Source organism: Ambystoma mexicanum, chromosome 6p, assembly GCF_040938575.1.
Source record: "Ambystoma mexicanum isolate Mex_15411 chromosome 6p, UKY_AmexF1_1, whole genome shotgun sequence".
NCBI classification, from domain to species: domain Eukaryota; kingdom Metazoa; phylum Chordata; class Amphibia; order Caudata; family Ambystomatidae; genus Ambystoma; species Ambystoma mexicanum.
The window spans coordinates 866662154-866681002 of NC_090935.1; positions in this window are offsets into that span (position 1 = coordinate 866662154).

The following is an 18849-nucleotide window of genomic DNA, read 5'->3' on the forward strand; positions in this document are numbered from 1 at the left end:
ACAATTCCCCAAAGTGCTAGGTGCCATTGATTGCACCCATGTGGCTCTACGTCCCCCCAGGGCAATGGAGCACATCTATAGAAACCTCAAGCACTGGCATTCCATCAACGTGCAGGTAGTATGTGATGCCAAGGGAATCATCACCTCAATATATGCCAACTATCCGGGGTCCACCCATGACAGTTTCATTTACAGAATGTCAACCCTAAACCGGGACCTAGAAGCTGGGCGGCATGATGATACATGGCTGCTTGGTGAGTATAAATGCCACTGCACATGCATGCATGTCAGATACTGAGTAATGTCACAACTCCACTAATGATACCACCTCCCCAGGGGACAGTGCATACCCTCTGAGCACCCACATGATGATGCCAATTCGGGACCCCACCACACCACCCGAGGTAAGATACAACACAGCCCATATTGCAACCCGGGGCATAGTGCAGTGCACATTCGGAGTGCTCAAGTCACGCTTTCGCTCCCTTGACCGCTCTGGTGGGCAGCTGCTATACGCTCCCCCAGTAGTGTGCAGGATCATAGTGGCAGCATGTGTCCTGCACAACGTTGCAACACACCGGGGCCTGCGGGTGGACATGGGGGTGCCCCACATCCCCAACCACATGCACGGCCGCTGCGCATGGGAGGGGAAAGGGCACGTGGTGAGGCAGCCCGCACGCAGCTGGTGGCTAATTACTTCACCTACAATCACACCCATGTGGAGTGCACACAGCCCTGGCACATACCAGCTGACAATATATGATGATGGCATAAGGGACAGTCAACTGTCACAACCATACCAGCCTGAGATTGGTCACCTGGAAGTGTTACATTGTGTGCATCCCTACCTACCGAAACACCACCAATGCATGTCATTAAAATACATACATCCATGCTGCTAAATTGATTACCCCCTTGCAAAATGCAACATGAAAACAGCGCCATGTCACCCAACCCCTCCCCAGCTCAGCCACCGAACACACTATGGCATGTCATGCTATGTGAAAGCAAACAAAGCAATGCATAAGACCTGACACAAGTGTCACAAAGTGCACTGTCCCAAATAGAAACTGCCCACAGACAATATGCTCCCAGTAATCAATAACAAACAGCACACATGAACAAATACTTACCACCAACACAATACAGCAACACACCATGAAACATTGCAAACACATGACAGTACTAAGTCAAAGTAGTGGTAGTCTTACAACCTGAATAAGCCAGCACATCGACCCCTTCCAACTGTAGAGTGTTACTGCCACGCAAATGTGTCAGTGTACTGCATACAACATGAACTCCATCTGCAAAGGAGACGGCCTTGTGAAGACATGAGGAAGGAACCTGCAAATTAGGAGGAAGACATGGATGCACAAGCACATATCAATACACCATGCAGTGTACAATACAACAACAATACCCACTAGGGATGTCCACACAGTATTGACTACAGACTGCCCACACAGCTCATGGGAGCCCAATGTCACTGTGTAAGTCACTGTCACTTGGTCACACCCTTTGCAAGCCCATGGAAATGGGATGCAGGAGGGGTGTGTGTGTCAAGAACCCAAGCATCTAACCCAAACTCAGGACATGCCTGCATGTGCCCAGCCGGAATACAGTGGATGCCCACGGGAGCCACACAAGGCAACACAATGTAAAAAAAAACAAAAAAAAAAAATGGCCATGTGGGGGTCGGGGGGGGGGGGGGGCACCCAGGAGGTTCGAGGACAGGATGTTGCGAAAAAAAAATATCTGCATGGGCTCATGGCCTGCACTGCTATGCCATTGTGGGAGAACTGCTGTCGCTCTCTTCACCCTCTGCTGCTGCATCAGGAGGTGGTGGCACTATGGGAGGCAGCCCACGCAAAGCCCTGCTATGGTCCTCCATGCCAGCAAGCATGCGGGTCTGGAAGGTCTGATTCTCGAGGATTAAAGTGCGGAGATCCCCATGCAGCACCTCACGGGTTGCCTGCACTTCTGCACGCATGGCCTGATGCCCGGATCTGATGCCCAGATCTCCTCACGTGTTGCCTGCAGCTCATCTGAGAGTGAACGTGTGAGCTGCTCCAGCTGCTGTTCTGCCCTAACATTTCGGGAAGCCTCAAGTTCAAGCAGACTCTGCCTGAGGTTATGGAGTTCTACCCTCAGGGCTTCCCTGTGGCCCTATGACTCTATTGATATGGATTTGCGCAGAGTCTCCAGTGCCGCCCGTCGGTCCCTGTTGGACGCCAACATGTCTTCCCTGTGTGATTGGTAAATGGAGTCTGTTGCCTGCTGTTGTTGCTCCATCTGCCTTTCAGGGGGGATAATGGAAGTGGCCACGCTCTCCATTGCCTGAGCCATCATTTCTACTGATGCTGCCTGTTGGGTTGCCATACCGTACATGGAGTTTTCCCATACAGTATTTCCTGGTGGCGCACAGCCACCGCGTCGGCGGGCACCACACCTGTTCGGGGCAAGGTGATCTGCACCTTGCTGTGCTGGCACTGCCTGAGGCTGCAGGACTGCATTCCCCCTCTGATCTGCTGGCCCAGGAACAGGATCAGATGCTGTGGAGTGTGACCCTGCATCCGTAACCGCCAAAGGCGGACCTACCAACACTGACATCCCCATAGAGGGTTCTACCCCTGGTGAAGGTGGGTTGGACAGAACAGAATCCCTGCCATAAGCATTCACCTGTGACAGCACATAAATCTCATCATCCGATTCAGCACCTGAATAGAGGTCTGGGGAGCTGCACCCAGAGACACCCCTTGACAGTATGGTCAAAGTGTTTTCACCCACCACCACACCACGTCCCCCACTGGTGCTTGGTCGTGGCTGAGAATCCTCCTGGGGCTGCACCATCTCCTGAACCTCACCAGCATCAAGTGCGTCGTCACCTGCAAAAACATGAAATACAACAAATTGAAACAGGCATGAGCACCATAGCACACACATAGGCCTGACAAGACAGAGATCATGTACATGGTTTACACATGTCCCACATGACTATAACCCTGGCATGCATGCACTGCCAATGAGTTTGAAGGGGAGTCAAAAAGGCAGACAATGAGGACACCAAGATGGAAAAGCAACACATTCACAGCATGTTGTGTAGCACTGGCATCACACATCAGCCTGTGAGTGGCATGTCCAATACACATACATGACACATGCCAGAACACAGATGTCATGTAGCATAGCCATGGTAAATTAGACAACTAAAGCGATATGTCAGTGAATGAGTACTGTCACACATCCATGTCACATGGACATGATGAGAAGATTAATGCAGAATAGTGTTGCAAAATATGCATGTGCCTCACACTGCAACACATCCAGTGTACAATAATACAGTGATTGTAGGCAAATGTACACATCAATGGTTGGTCACTTCAACATGACAGGAAACAACTATCATGTTCCACATGCAAACAGGCCCTAAAAAAATATTTCAGCAGGCCAATACTCTCTCGCCCTGAATGGTCTAATCATTCACATAACCAGGTTACAAATGTGGCACAATGTGGGGTGTAAACAATGACAGAAGCATTTCACATATGTGGCATTAGGGATGAAAAAAGCATACGAAAAATGGGATGATCTAAACAATCAGCCTGAATGAACACAGAAAAAATCAGAACAATGTTGTTGTAAGATGATAGTTCAAGGGCAACAGCAGTAATGTGGGGCTAATTGGCTACTGTGGGCAGAAGGGATTCTGTCATACCCAAATCAAAGGCACGTGAATGTATCGGAGGAAGCACATGGGTGACCCATAACACTCAGGAGTACACACCCTCACCTTGCACTCAATCAGAACCCATCACCCAAACAACATACACATGGATTACACACACATGCATGGGCACTCACCGGACAATGCGTCGTAATCAGGTAGGTCTCCCACGCCTTGGATCTGTTCCTCTGTGATGAAGGTCCCAGCAACAGACTCATGTTCAGTGAGTTTGTTGACCCACCGCCATTCACCAGAGTAGCGGCATGATTTGAGGCCAGCTTGTTCTTTGCTCTGCGTTTCAGGTCATTCCACCGCTTGTAGCAATCATCAGCTGTGCGCCTCATGAATCCAAGGGCACTTATGTGGTCCGCGATGGTCTGCCAGTGTGCCCTACGTTGACCAGGTGTGGTCTTGCACCCTGCAGTCACCACCATTTCGCGGCTATGTGCCGACACATAGGCCACAAGTGCATCAAGTTTGGCGTCATTAAAGCTAGGCTTCCTTGACGTGCCGGAGTGTGTAGCCGTGTCTGGGGTCTCAGCCTGTAGTGCCAGAGCACCCTTCTTCCTCTTTTTCAAAGGTGGAGCGGAGCCTGAGTGGCTTACGCCGCTCTGGTCAGTAGGGGCAGAAGCGCCGGTGGACTGGGTACTAGGAGTGTGCGAATGCACAATGACCATAGATCTTGGTGCAGGCATTGGCTGAAGTGTGATGTTGGCAGGGGCAACGTCGGTTTGATGGACCTGGACTGACACTGTCCTGGCTGGGAGACTCAGAGATCGGGTGGATGGAGCTGCAGCTGCCCCTGCAGCCTCCCCACCCTGCCTACTTGGGGCAGCAGATGACATTGCTGCCCCAGATCCACGTGGCCTGGTGACACCAACTTGCACCACCACACGTGGCTTAGACTTGCTGACCTGGAAGTCAGCCTGGGAGTCATCCTGTGCCGGTTCAGGTGCCACAATGGGCTGGTCCAACAAGGGCTGAGCTGAGATGGTGTCAGCTACGTTTCCCACAACCATGGGGGGGGCATGGGTGTCCCTGATTGGTCCTCCACACATGGGGGTCTAGGGGCACCCTGCAAATCCTGGCCACGTCCCCTACCGCACCCACCACGCCCACCTTTTGGAGGTCGGCCACCTTTGCCTCCCTTACCGCTTGGTCGCCTCCCAACCATGGCACTGATGTTGTTGTGCGTATGGGAGTAGCAGTAAATGATTGTCCTGGGCAATTGGGGGTGAAAGGGGCAGGGTACTAGATGGAATTCGTACCCTAGTGCTCTAGCAAGGCTGTCTGTGACCCCTGGGAGAAGATGACGGGTCACGCAACGCACAGGCACACCGAAAACAGAAAATAACGTGCACGCAACCCCTCGTAGACCACGTGCGTGGAAAAATGAACCCGCACTACACTGTGGCACCCAGGAACACAAAAATAAGCGTACGCGTGTTACACGCAGCCTACAATGACCTCTGAAGGGGTACGCGACACACGGGGCAAGCACAGTTGGTAAATACGTGCACGACTCACCGTCTGCCTGGAAAAAGAACGTGAAAAAAACGCGTGTGTGCGCGTTGGCAACACCCCCGCCAAAAGAAGAATTGTATGCTATCTGGGAGACAGGACAAAAGAAGAAGTGAACGCTGTTTGAGGAAACAGGCCCAACAAGAAAAATGAACGCTGTCAGAGGTAGCAGGGAGTACGAACTTGAAACGCTGTGAAGTAATCACGTGTGAACCGACAAGAAGTACAGAATTCACCCACTCGCTCTCCACGAAAAGCACATACAAGGAAATGGGGTCCTACACGTACCTTTTAAAGCAGCCCACACGTACAACGTCACTTACGTGTGTACGCGCTAAGGCCCTTTCCTCCAATTACAGAAGCTGACACTCGGACGTGCAGTTTTTGGACGTGTATGATGAACATGCACCCGTGTTGATGGAAACGCCCGCGCACATCACGTCACAGACGTGTAGGCCCTTTCCTTGGATTACACGCATTCACACGCGGACGTGCAGTTTTTTCACGCGCCATGAGTCACTATGCCCACGTTACTAGGGAAATGCCCGCACGCGTCATGTCGCAATGCGCTTACGCACTAAGGGCCTTTGGTCGAATGAAACCGCGTACGTGTGCTGACGCGCTTACGCGCTAAGGGCCTTTCCTCGAATTACACGCTGATGTGCAACTTTTTCACGTGCCAAATCACTCCGTATCAAGCTGGCCACGCGAAAACACACGGAAGACCACGCTCCTGCCCAGAAGGACGAATTACTGCCCCCCAGAGCCCTGAGCACGCTCCCACCTGCCATCTGCTGCTGCCTGCCTGCCTGCTGCCCACGTGCCCTGCTATTTGGTGCCTGCACGTCAGCCAGGGTTCCAGTTGCTGTGTCCACCCCTGCTGGAACAGAAGACTCCCGACTGGGATACCATCGCTCCACAGCCCAGCCCCAGGACCCAGTTGCCCAACCACGCCTGCCTCGGGGGTCGCTATGTCGGGGCAAACACCATCTGAGACCACTGGCGACCCCCAGCCAGAGAGGCAGAGGGCCACCAGCTTCAGTGTGAAGGAAGTTGGTGTCCTGGTGGAGCATGTCCTGGGGCATTATGATGCCCTCTTCGGAACATCACGCACCAATAAGGAAGGACGGGAGAGGATCTGGGACGACGTGGTGGTTGCCATCAACGCGGAGGGGGTGGCAACCCGCGACATCAAGCACGTCAAGAAGTGCTGGGAGGACTTCAGGTCCAGGACCCTCAACAAGGCCCGGCGCCTTGCGGAGTGGGGCCGGGTCAGCATGAGTGACATCCCAATGAGGGTCCTGGAACACGTATGCCCAGCGCTCCACGCCCAGATCCTTCGGAGGAAGACCCGTCTGGAGTTGAGCGGTAAGTGGCCAAGCATTGGTGTGTGATACAGGGCATGTTGCGGTGTGCTGGTAGTCTGATACTTGCCTGTATGTGTGACATGGGCCATGTATGGATGTGTGTGTGCAGGGACATCATGGTCATGCATTTGAGACCAGTAATGTTCGGACCACATGGTTAGTGCATGAGTTCCAATGCAACATGGGGAGCTGTATGGCAAATGCACACATGAAAGCATGCCAGTGTCTGTTCTTGCACATGGTGGGGGTGTGAGGGATGGGTGCTGCTGTCATGTACATGTATGGTGCACATGTGTGTGTGTCTGAGAATTGTGTCTGTGACTTCGATACGCCATGGATTCATGACACATGTCTGTGATGATGTGTACATTCACTCATGCAGTGTGGTCACCGTTGTATGCACTGTGTCTATCCACTGTGTCTGTGATGTACAAGGCATGATGCATGACCCTCCGGTGATGTGTGTGCATGGGATCAGTGTGAGCCATGATGCATGTGAGTTTGAAGGCAACATTTTGATTAATAGAGGCCCTTGTACATTGATGCTGATGTTGATTGCAGGCGCCGTGCCTGTTTATGCATCTGTGTTGCGTGCATTCACCCATGTGTTGTGGAGGGACAGGATGGAAGTGACGTTAGACACAGCCACTCATGTGTTATTGCTTCCTGTCTAGGGGAATATTGTACTGTACCCTGATGCTTGTGTTCTATGTCTCCCTATACACAGAGTCAAGTAAAGAAGAGGGCGGAGACGGTGCTGTGGAGCCAAGCGGGGGGATGCCTCCACTGGGCGGCGACGCAAGGCCCAGCCACCCTCCCAGGACTTGCCATCTTCCGGGAGCGAGGGGGCTGGTGCCGCATCTGCCACCACGGGCCGGGTGAGCCCCCACAGGGGCTTGCAATGGCGGAAGACGGTACGGAGACATCCAGGTTGGTGGTCTCCACAGAGGAGGAGGAGCCCACTACTGAGCCGCACATGGGGCCTGGTGGGGGTAGTACCACTGGTGCAAGTGGTGCAGTCCAGGGCCAGGGTCAGGAGGCACCACAGGTCACCACGGAGGTGCCTGTGCATGTCCCTGTCCTTGACCCTGTGACTGCACCACCATGCACCAGCAGGGATGCCCCGTCCCAGGCCCGTCCGCAGGTAGGGGGGAGTGCCATGTCATCTCCCTCTCCACTACCTGCGGACGAGGGGTCCCATGACTGTATGGGCTCTGTCCTAATTGGTGTTGCGTTGCGCACACGTGACATTCGTGATGATGTGCTTTCTTCCAGGACAGAGAACGCACGCCATCACGAACAGCAGCGTCGCGACGTGGCACTGTTGGGAGGGGCCCTGGTTGGTGGGTTCCTACATGTGTCACGCACTCTGGCGGACCTCTCCTCCTCTGAGGAGACTATGCGCCAGTCGTTCTCCCGGCCGTCTTCTGGCCCAGATTCCACCAGGGCCCCCTGTGGACCTGGCCTGACCAACACAGCCAGCTTGGTGGAGATCCCATCCCTGCCACAGTCGGGAGTCGGCGGTCCAGCAGGGGTGGACACCACAACTGGAGACCAGCTGATGGAGGATGTGCAGGCATCATCAGACAGGGCACATGGACAGCTGCAGCAGCAGGAGCAGGCTCTAGGTGGGAGAAATGATGGCTCAGGGCCATCGACATCAGGGGGGCCAGGCATCGGCCAGAGGGCAGGAGGACCCTGGAATGGATGTGTCTTCTGTGTGGCTGCAGTTGGGCCAGCGGCGGTGGGCGGATGAGGCGCAGCTCATCATGGTCAGGGTGGAGTTCTCCATGTGTCGGGCGTTGAGGCGGGCAGAGTGCCTCGAGGCAACTCGCAGGGAGTTGGAACAGGCCATGAGTGCCTCCCTGCGAGACCTCGGGGCCAGGACAGAGGCCTGCTTCCAGCAAATAGACATGGAGTTTGAGGATGCCCTGGCCGAAAACATCACTGAGTGAGCCGCGGGACTTTCCCGTCGCCATTGTAAATAGTTTATAGTGTTAGGTTTCCTTTTTTTTTATTTTGGGGCTTTTGAACTATGCCCCACACTTTTGTAAATAGTGTTTTTGTTAGGTAGGTTATTAGATAGGTTTCATTTGTTTCGTTGGGCTCATGGACCCTTGAAAATTGGATTGTACATAGTTGGACGTTGGATTTATTTGGACATTTTAATTTCATTTAACCATGGATCAATGGATTTACCTTTTTGCGTTTCATTTGGATTTGGTTTGGTGGACAGATAGTTTTGGCCATTTTTATTTTGGATTACTTGGGTTTTTTTGAGGAATTTAATTTTTTTTATTTGGACATGCATTTCATTTCATGTTTGCCATTATTTTATGCTTTCAGTACTTTCAATTGGTTTTCATGTTAATACATTTTGATCTTTTACTTCAATGTGTGGGATTCACTCATTGGGTTCATGCATGTTGACATGTGGGTTTACTCAATCAATGGCAACCTGTGTGTGTGTGTGTGTGTGTGTGACGGACATGTGTTGATGTACATAGTTGACTTTTGGTTTGTGTCATGAGATGGGCATGTCACTGCTGGGTGGGTGAGTGGGTGGGGGGACATGAGTGGGACATGAGTGGGGGCCTGCTGGCAGGTGCCCATCACTGCTGGGGGGTTGGGTGCAGGGGGACATGAGTGGGGGCCTGCTGGCAGGTGCCCCTCACTGCTGGGGGGTGGGGGTGCTGGGGGACATGAGTGGGACATGAGTGGGGGCCTGCTGGCAGGTGCCCATCACTGCTAGGGGGTAGGGGTGCAGGGGGAAATGAGTGGGGGCCTGCTGGCAGGTGTCCCTCACTGCTGGGGGGGTGGGGGTGCTGGGGGACATGAGTGGGACATGAGTGGGGGCCTGCTGGCAGGTGCCCATCACTGCTGGGGGGTGGGGGTGCAGGGGGACATGAGTGGGGGCCTGCTGGCAGGTGCCCCTCACTGCTGGGGGGTGGGGGTGCTGGGGGACATGAGTGGGGGCCTGCTGGCAGGTGCCCATCACTGCTGGAGGGTGGGGGTGCTGGTAGACATGAGTGGGACATGAGTGGGGGTCTGCTGGCAAGTGCCCATTACTGCTGGGGGGTGGGGGAGCTGGGGGACATGAGTGGGGGCCTGCTGGCAGGTGCCCCTCACTGCTGGGGGGTGGGGGTGCTGGGGGACATGAGTGGGACATGAGTGGGGGCCTGCTGGCAGGTGCCCATCACTGCTGGGGGGTGGGGGTGCTGGGGACATGAGTGGGACATGAGTGGGGGCCTGCTGGCAGGTGCCCATCACTGCTGGGGGTGGGGGTGCTGGGGGACATGAGTGGGACATGAGTGGGGGCCTTCTAGCTGGTGCCCATCACTGCTGGGGGGTGGGGGTGCTGGGGGACATGAGTGGGACATGAATGGGGGCCTGCTAGCAGGTGCCCATCACGGCTGGGGGGTGGGGGTGCAGGGGGACATGAGTGGGGCCCTGCTGGCAGGTGCCCCTCACTGCTGGGGGGTGGGGGTGCTGGGGGACATGAGTGGGGCATGAGTGGGGGCCTGCTAGCAGGTGCCCATCACTGCTGGGGGGTGGGGGTGCTGGGGGACATGAGCGGGGGCCTGCTGGCAGGTGCCCCTCATTGCTTGGGGGTGGGGGTACTGGGGAACATGGGTGGGGGCCTGCTGGCAGGTGCACATCACTGCTGGGGGGTGGGGGTGCAGGGGGACATGAGTGGGGGCCTGCTGGCAGGTGCCCCTCACTGCTGGGGGACATGAGCGGGGGCCAGCTGGCAGGTGCCCATCACTGCTGGGGGGTGGGGGTGCTGGGGGACATGAGTGGGACATGAGTGGGGGCCTGCTGGCAGGTACCCATTACTGCTGGGGGGTGGGGGTGCAGGGGGACATGAGTGGGGGCCTGCTGGCAGGTGCCCCTCACTGCTGGGGGGTGGGGGTGCTGGGGGACATGAGTGGGGGCCTGCTGGCAGGTGCCCATCACTGCTGGGGGGTGGGGGTGCTGGGGGACATGAGTGGGACATGAGTGGGGGCCTGCTGGCAAGTGCCCATTACTGCTGGGGGGTGGGGGTGCAGGGGGACATGAGTGGGGGCCTGCTGGCAGGTGCCCCTCACTGCTGGGGGGTGGGGTGCTGGGGGACATGAGTGGGGGCCTGCTGGCAGGTGCCCATCACTGCTGGGGGTAGGGGGTGCTGGGGGACATGAGTGGGACATGAGTGGGGGCCTGCTGGCAGGTGCCCATCACTGCTGGGGGGTGGGTGTGCAGGGGGACATGAGTGGGGGCCTGCTGGCAGGTGCCCCTCACTGCTGGGGGGTGTGGGTGCAGGGGAACATGAGTTGGTGATCATATTGCAACGTGACATGTGGCTTGGCTGGGGGGCATGCCCATGGTGGATGGGCTGCCTGCGGGACATGACCAGGGGTGCAGGGTAGTTCCCTGTGGTGTGGGCTGCCTGCAGGGGCCGTGGAGGGGGTAGAGGGGACACCTGGGAGGACCCACACTGCCAATTCACGTGTAGGACTCTCCGCGCACCACACTGGATACACGTAACCCGCTCTGACAGCAAAATCGCGTGTGAAACTTCACGCGCACCCCCGAAATACACGTACCCCTCTCTAACAGCAAAATCGCATGTGAAACTTCACGCGCACCCCCGAAATTCACGTACCCCGCTCTGACAGCAAAATCGCGTGTGAAACTTCCTGCGCACCCCAGAAATACATGTACCCCGCTCATACAGGGCCAATCGCGTGTAAAACTTCCCGCGAACCCCAGTAATACAAGTAACCCGCTCGCACAGGGCCAATCGCGTGTGAAACTTCCCGCGAACCCCACTAATACACGTACCCCGCTCGCACAGGGCCAATCGCGTGTGACACTTCCCGCAAACCCCAGTAATACACGTACCCCGCTCGCACAGGGCCAATCGCATGTGACACTTCCCGCGAACCCCAGTAATACACGTACCCCGCTCGCACAGGGCCAATCGCGTGTGAAACTTCCCGCGAACCCCAGTAATACACGTACCCCGCTCGCACAGGGCCAATCGCGTGTGACACTTCCCATGAACCCCAGTAATACACGTACACCGCTCGCACAGGGCCAATCGCGTGTGACACTTCCCGCGAACCCCAGTAATACACGTACCCCGCTCGCACAGGGCCAATCACGTGTGAAACTTCCCGCAAACTCCAGTTATACACATACCCCCCTCGCACAGGGACAATCGCGTGAGACTACCCGCGCAGCGGGGTACGTGTATTCGGAGGGGTGCGTGGGGAGTTTTACAGGCATTTTCGAGGTTCTGAGCCTGTGCGCCATGTACGGGATTTGTGCGCTGTACATGTCGCACGGGGATGGTTTGGGGGCGTAACTGGCGCTGCTGGGTCGATGCGCCACTCTGCGCCACAGCTGATTTTGGATGTTAACATCCATGAATACGCTGTGCGCGGAAATGGATTTTAGCGCACGCGGCTGGCGCAGAAAGTCGCACGCGCACACTGTGCGCCAGCCGCGTGCGCCACGTGTGCGCTGAATTCTATGAATTACCAACTAATTGTTTGGGAGCTCACAGAGATGGGATGCTTCGAAGCCAAAGCAGCCTTATGCCTCTTTCTGCATAGGGGAGATTTTGCTCTCCCTGGGTGCCTTCCGTGTTTTTCTTATTGGCATCAAATAACAAACTCCAGCCTTCTAGCCAGGAAGAATCCTCCATAGAACTTGGATTAGTCATCCGAGTGGTGCCCTTTTTGGAAGAAGGCTTCACCTTCACCTGAAAGTAACCCGAGATATCAATCTGTTTAGAGCTAGAAGCCGCCACCATCTGTGGAGCTATTTTATGAGAAGTGTTATTAATACATTTCTTTCCTTTACATCAATTTACTTGACCTGCAGCATTAGAAGTGTCCTTTTCAATCTGGTTATCAGACTTGTCTTGTCAGACTTTTTTTTTCCCTTTGTCGAGGTTTACATAAACTGATCTAGAGTCGAAAAGACCAGCGTGAGGTGCTTTGGTCTTTTCACTAACTTTATTGATAGTTAATAGCTTCCCTTAACTCTCTTTAATCCTGCCTCCATGTTTCAACATTTGTTTGCCCTTCATTTAACTCATGCATGGGAGGGTCTTGTCATTTTATCTTTAGAGCTAACTGTTAACACAGGCGTTGAAGCACTCTCCATTATAGCATTCAGTTATTTATCACAGTTGAGCTGTGTTAGTCACCCAGATTGTTGGTCACATGAGAATTCTCTAGGTTCGAAAGGTCCCCACCCCTTATGGGATCCATGCCATTAAAATTATACTCAATGTCATTCATGACATGATCAGAAAAACTGCAAGCCAAAATAGATAGCACGGGTCTAATGCCCATGTGCGTAATTATAATGTTCAGTAATGGGCAATGGTTATTTAATTCCTAATGGGTCTCTTCACAGAGCATTACCAATGATGTGAATGGATAGTCTAGTGCCTGTAGTTTTAAGCGTGGACTTCATTGAGATCTGTAAATCCTGACTTTCAGGATTCCTTGACACATTACAGCTGATACATCATTAATCAGTACACTGCTTCCCTTCTCACTTCCATTTGGATTCATATTTAAAGTGTTTAGGGATAACCCTCCCAATTCTTCCACTGACTTTAGCTCAGAAAGCGTAGAGTTCATCAAGGGATGAACCAGGGTACAATGCAGACTTTATTTCAGTAGATCATTAGTTTACATATGTCACTCCACTACTTAAGAAACCCTCCCTTGACCCCACCCTCCCCACCAACTACCACCCCATCACTACGTTACCCTTTCTCCTAAAAATTCTTGACCGCACTGCATACATCCAACTTTAAGTGAAAGACCACAACCTTCTGGGATCTCAACAATCTGGCTCCAGACCTAGACGCAGCACAAAGGACGCCCTCCTGGACCTTAAGATCCAGCTTGATGGTATTTGAGATGCTGGAGAACTTGCCATCCTTCTGCTCAAGCTCTCCGCCACCTTTGATTTAGTCGACCATGGCATTCTGTGTCAGCACCTCTTCACTAAATTCAATATCTCCACAGTAGCTACCAGCTGGCTCAAATCCTTTATTAGTGAGCGATCCTCAATGGTCTTTGCTGGCTCAGAGGCTGCAGACCCCATCACTGTCCCCTACAGTGATCCTCAGGGGCCCTGCATCTCACCCACTTTATACAATATGTACCCAAAACCTCTGTTTGACCAACTCAACCATTTTGGGATTTCATACACAAACTTTCTAGAAAACACCCAGATCCTGCTAAAACTGACTGGGAACCATTCCATTTACTCTGCTAAAATTAACCACGCCTACAGCATCATTCAGGTCTGGATGGCTGAGCACCATTGTTTCTTGATCGACAACAAAGCAGAGCTCCTAATAGTAGGATCACCACACCGACTGAAACATGTGGACTCGACATTCACCTCATTCCCTATTGATGGCAATCCCATGTGGTTTAGAGTCATGTGAAAACCTTGGGCATCCACCTAGATGCAGAACTTTCTATGCACAAACATGTAAAGGCCCTAGCCTTCTCAGCAGCTTACACCACTAAGCTCACCAACCTCAGTACAACATTTCTGTCCACTGATAAGTGTCTTACCCTTGCCAGAGCCATCATTGGCAGCAAATTAGACTATTGTAATGGCATTCTCTCAGGCATCTTCTCAATAAACCTTACTAAACTTCAACTGATTCAAAACAATGCTCTTCCGGCTGTCTGGGACTTGAAACTTTCAGATCACATCTCCCTTGCCAGACGGGAGGCCCATTTGCTGCCAATCAAAGCATTCATCGAGTTCAAGATCCTTTCTATAACACACAGATGCATCCATAACACCGCACCATCCTTCCTTGATAAACGCCTCTCCAAATGACCGAAACCTCGATGTAGATGTACTTCCTCTGCAGGAGCCTCCCTCTGGAATGGTCTCCCTTCCCCTCTCAGGCTTGAGCCCGATTCCTTAAGTTCCGAAAGCTCCTCAAGACCCTCCTTTTCTCTTCTTCCTTCCCTCTCCACCTCCCCTGCTAACACCCCCATCTGCTGCAGCGACTGGCTGCCTGGTTTCTTCTGATTTCTACAGGGCACCAGGCTCCTCACACTTAACATGTTGACCCTCACCCCCTGCACCCCATGAAATCCCTGCCACTTGCCTTCCAGTCCCCCCCATTACCACCCACCCAGCCCCTGTGATCCTCTTCCCCCCTCCTACACCCCTTTTTACTTGCACCCTCTTCACCCTCCACTTCCCTTCCCACCCTTGCACTTCGTTTTGCACGCAGGCCGGCACTCCCCCCTCACCTCTCCTTCGTGCTTCTTGCCATTGCACATGCACAATCCAAATGTCACAAGGCCTAGTAGGACCGCTATTGTTATCATTCTCCCTTGCCCTCCACCTTTTTTGTCTTGTGGCGCCTTGAAACACCATTTGCTGTATAGGTGCCTTACAAATATCCAATACCTAAATAAATAAATATTTGTGCTCATCCACCACACTGGACATAGCCTTTTCTAGATTTAGAGCAGGGGAAGCCAGCTTCACAGTTATTGCCCCTACCCTATGGAATAACCTCCACATCCAAGAAGAACCCTCTTACCTAAACTTCAGAAAAAGACTTAAGACTTTTTCGATAAATATGACTAGTTGATTTTGATTGACCCCTGTCTATGTACTTACTTTTTCTTTGGCCTGCTTTTATACCTATCCTGTTTGTACCTGCTTACTTCACTGAGACCAGTGCTGTGATACTTACGGGTTTGGGCACTGTCAATAAATGCAATAAATAATGAGGTAAACTATTAAAATCATCAACTACTAAACCAGCCTCTTGAGGCTGATTCACCTCAAATGAGTTGGTAATAACCCCTTCTTTCGATGTGATAACACCATGATCTACACTAAGCAATTATATATTCAGTCATTTGTGTTTCTACGCATGCCATTGACGTAATTAATTGCTCATTTAGGAGTGTGCTAGAGGTCTCCCTAGTGTTACAAGAAAAAGTAAGTGGTGATTTTTGATTTGCTGGTTTTTCCGTGTCCAGGCAAGTGTTAAGAGTACTTGTGATATTTTGTGCGTATCTTCCGAAGTTCGTAATTATGTGGAGCTTTATTAAATGGATCAGCAATGAGAGAACTCACGCAGGGTTAAGTTCCCTTCATGTTGGAGTTCAGAGTTTCTTCCTGCGAGGCTGTCAAAGCAGCCTTCTACCTCAAGTCTGAGTTAGTATGGCAAAGCCCCGAACTTGTCTCCTTCATTACTCCATTCTCCGGCTCATCGGATGGCGGCGTGATGGTGACATACTTTGCGCCAACACGCACATCGCCTTTGCAATGCTAAAGTGCTGTTTCAGCTGCCCAGCTGTTTTGTTTGTGGTCTCTTTGCACCAGAAGTCCTGGACGGGATTTCGGCACATTGAGTGCTTAAAGACACAAAGATCCAACAGTCGTCACCCTCTGCTAGTCAGCCAGGCAAGTACATAAACCTCCAGCAATCAGGCCACACAGTCCTTGCAGTGTGAAAAAAGTGCTGCTTCAGCCTCGCAGCTGATTTGTATACAGTCTCTGTGCCCCAGGACAGATTTGGCCACAGTGAGTGTTCCGACCAAGACACAAATATCCAGCGGCTGCCACTCTCTGCTAGTCAGCCAGGCAAGTACATAAACCTTCAGCGATCAGGCCACACAGTCCCAGTAGTGTTAAAAGGTGCTTAGCAAACTGGGTCCTCCTTAAGGCTGAGCAGATGGAATGGTGTTCCTACATCTTGTGGTTGCCTACATGTGGAGTATTAACAATGTGGCGTTCGGTGGGAGGGGTCTATGGGACATTGACGTTGGCTATTAGTGCCTGTGTGGTGCAGAGTATGACAGGCCATTCCAGAAATGAACTTAAAAAGCAAGTAGAAGAATTTGAAAAGTGGTCTGTGATTCATAGAAAGTCATCCCACTTAAAAACAGTGAGCAGATTTAGGAGAGGGAGGTTGGAGAAAGTGTGAGTTTTAAATTAATTCTACCTATGAGAAAATATTAGAGATGAATACCCATGAGGTGGTTAGCACAGCATTTAAGGTTGCTAAGGACCAGAGTGAAAATCAAGGATTTAGTAGAGTGATAGGTGAGGTGAGGATAGATCTTGCAGTTATTAACCTGGCCTCTTTGGCAGTGGTGGGAATGACTGTTTAGTTCACTGTCAAAGAGGACCTCAAGTTAGCAAGCCTTGGAAGCTGATATAAGGAGAAAGGATAACTGGAACAGGAAGAAGGGTTGAGCACTTGAAGATGGGAGGTAGATCCCTTCCATGTTGGAATGGTTGACCATGTGACACTAAGGTACCATGCAGTGGCAGATGGAGGACAGGCAGTTTGATATGCAGAGGAAGTATCATGGGGGAGGCAACGGGAGAAGAAGAACCGAGTGTTGTCAGAAAATGGGTGGTAGGAGAAGCCAAAGAAAGGCATTAGTTCATCAGAAATGAATGTGTGCAATGGACCAACAACAGACCCAGCTGAAAGCCCACTGGTTGGAAGGTGGGAGTGAGATGCCTTTGTACCTTGAGTTGGAAAAGCACTGGTGCAAAAGATAGGAGGCAATCCACTACAGGGCAGAATCACAGATGCGTTTGCTCGAGAGGGTGAGAAGACGTGAAGGGTAATCAACAGCCAAGGGATCAGGGAGAATGAGTATTGAGTTTGGAGTAGTGGACAGTGGAAAGGAAGTTGGAGACATGTGGTGTGCCTGCTGCAGAATCCAAACTGGAGGGGGTCATAGAGGTAATTGGTTTCGAGATAGGAAGAAATACAGTTGAATATAACACATTCTACAATTATGGAATAGGGATTTCAATTAACAAGCCTTATTAAGCTCTATCATTTGTTATGTCTGAGTTATTTTATCATTTGTTCATATTTTTGTATTGAATTACATTTCAACATGTGTAAATACATGAATACTTTGAGAAGTACATCCACTAACTAACCAACCAGCATTCATTGGACAATGTCTACAACTTCATTTACCTGAGTCACACATCTTCCAAATCAGACACCTGCACAGTATACCAGCTCATCGATTCTTTTATCTTCAGTGGCATATTCAGTAGCACTACATCTGTCTTGCTTGATTAAAAAATCTCAAGCTTTTGGACCGGATCTGAGGCTGATGGACCAGAACTAGAGAGTATTGCCTGTATGCAATCAGTCATTGCCGATGATATCTGACTACTCGACCCACCTTCAAAAAGACACCAGACTGGTCACAAACAAAGCTCTTAACTTAACCATAGGCCAATACTTAAAATTGTTCTTACCATGGGGGGACCATGCACTAAAATGTCATCTTACTGTTACGTGTGGTGATGATACTGAGCTTTGCATTTGGTTGCATGGGTTGAGGAGGTAGATGATAATCCATAGCTTTGTGAGCCATGTACACACCTGTGTCTGTGAATTATCCATCCCTGGAGGAATGGTGATGTTATCCCTTTAAATGGATCTAAAACGTGGATTCAAATTTTGGCAATCATGCCCTACTGTAACTCACCCTAACTGGTTCAAACCCCTTCACTCTTATTTTAAACTGTAAACACAGGGCCAAATGTATGTCAAGCCCCAATTCTGGAATGAAAAGGAAATTTAGCACCTGTTGTGGAATCTTAAGATTAGCTCAGCCAATCAGGAACATGGAATCCAGGCAAATTCTAGGCACTATTTAAACAATAATCAATGAGCCAGGGGGGCATTACTAAGTCAAGTAATGCCCTGGAGCCCAAAGTTACAGGCCCAAGTAAATACTGGGTATTAGGACCCCTGCCCATTGGACATTAAAGAGCAAAAGTTTGGCTTTTCGGAAAGCAAGAAAAATTAAAAAAGGAAAACAATGTCCACTGGCAAAGGGAAAATGAAGCCCGTTTTCCCTTTCCATGGTGCCCATTGAAAATAATAAAAAAGTAAACAAACACAGTGATCACCATGGAAAGGGAGAAGGTACTCCCTTCTCCATTTCCATTGTGGACATTCAAAAAAAAAGGAAAATAGTAAACAAAGAAAATGGCCGCCATGGAAAGGAGAGAAGGGACCCTTCTTCCTTTCCATGGCGGCCTGTCGCAGATCAGGAGCGGACACGCTGGAGACAGAAGTGTTTTCAGCACATCGTACTTACCTGAATCCCCGGCAGGGCAAGATGCGGCCACCAGCCTTGAGGAGACTCGGATCGGGGGATTATCATGTGGTAATTCCCCTGTTCGGAGCCT